The sequence below is a fragment of the Hyperoodon ampullatus genome, assembly GCF_949752795.1.
Source record: "Hyperoodon ampullatus genome assembly, chromosome: 11".
In the NCBI taxonomy this organism is placed as follows: Eukaryota; Metazoa; Chordata; class Mammalia; order Artiodactyla; family Ziphiidae; genus Hyperoodon; species Hyperoodon ampullatus.
In genome coordinates, this window is record NC_136924.1 from 59,702,151 (window position 1) to 59,703,765 (window position 1,615).

At 39.9% G+C, this 1,615-nt stretch overlaps 1 pseudogene across 1 annotated transcript; it reads left to right on the top strand.

The window, feature by feature from the left end:
- The first annotated feature begins 225 nt into the window (after window positions 1-225).
- LOC307060929 (olfactory receptor 9K2-like) lies at window positions 226-1,164 on the top strand (annotated as a pseudogene). The gene has a single exon. The product of its transcript is annotated as an olfactory receptor 9K2-like (transcript).
- Window positions 1,165-1,615: the final 451 nt, after the last annotated feature.

Consider the following 1,615-nt stretch of genomic DNA (forward strand, 5'->3'; position numbering starts at 1 on the left):
AGTAGTTGCTGCACACAGACTTAGTCGCTCCGTGGCATGTGGGATCTTCCCAGCCCAGGGCTCGAACTAGTGTTTCCTAAATCAGCAGGCAGATTCTTAACCACTGCACCACCAGGGAAGCCCCTAGAAAGTTTTCTTAAATGTGAAGTGTTATTTGTGATAGTAGAGAAAGAGCAGAAACTTTACTTGTTGACTTTCTCTTATGCCTTTAAGCAGAAGTTTGCCATGGGTGATAAGGGAGGAGACAACCATTCGGAAGTGACTGACTTCATTTTTGCAGCATCAGGGTCCGTCCAGAGCTCCACAGTCTCCTCTTCCTGCTATTCCTGATTGTTTATGGGATGGTCCTTCTGGGAAACCTTAGTATGACTGGCATCATTGTGACTGATCCCCGGCTAAACACACCAATGTATTTCTTACTAGGCAATCTCTCCATCATTGACCTCTCCTACTCCACTGTTATTGTACCCAGAGCCATGGTCAACATCCTGTCTCAGAAAAAGACCATATCCTTTGCAGGTTGTGTGGCTCAGCTGTTTCTTTATGCACTTCTCATGGTAACAGAGTCCTTTGTCTTGGCAGCCATGGCCTATGACCACTTCATTGCCATCTGCAACCTGCTCCTCTATACTGTCCTCATGTCAAGAAGTCTCTGTATCCAGTTGGTGGCTGGTTCTTATCTCTGTGGCTGGGTCAGTTCCATTCTTCAAATCAGTGTAATATTCTCAATGTCTTTTTGTGCCTCTCGAGTCATTGATCACTTCTACTGTGATTCAAACCCAATTGAGAAGATCTCCTGTTGCAATGTCTTTATCAATAAGATGGTGTCACTTAGTTTGGCTATCCTCTTTATTTGCCCACAATAGTTGTCACTGTAGTATCTTACATGATATTGTGTCCACAGTTTTAAAGATCTGCTCCAGCGAAGGAAGGAAGAAAGGCTTCTCCACTTGCAGCTCCCATCTGGGGGTTGTAAGTTTGCTTTATGGGACTGTCTCCCTTGTCTATCTCACACCACCAAATAACCCGGAACTTCGTAAAGTGGCTTCAGTATGTTACATTTTATTCACACCTGTGCTGAACCCTTTACTCTACTCTCTAAGAAATAAGGATGTTAAAGATGTCATGAGAAAAGTCGTATAGAAGAAAAAAGTTTTACTCTAAATATACTTCCACTTGACTTACTGTTTCTTGCATCATTTGATTTTGTCCTCCAAATCTCCTAGACTTATGCATTTAAAGCTCAGGTTTTAAAAACAATAAAAGCAAAACCAAAAACCCTAACTGTTTTATTCAACAGCATTAATAATATCCTATAAAGAATGCTACAAATTCACTTTTCACTATTTACTTTTCATTTTTCCTCAAGGCAATGTTAAATCTGAAAGTTCTGGACACTCATGAAAATTTGCTGTATTTCTAAAGAGATATATATTTCTCACTCTCCAGGTAATAATATGTATGTAAATGGGGAAGTATAAAATTGTATTGTTTCTCTTCCCTGTATGCCTAAGTAAAATTTAGAAAATACCTAGTATAACGATTCACTTGGAAACTGTGTGACCCAACTGGTTTATATGCAAATGACAGAATAAATGCTAGTGTTGTGTTTTGT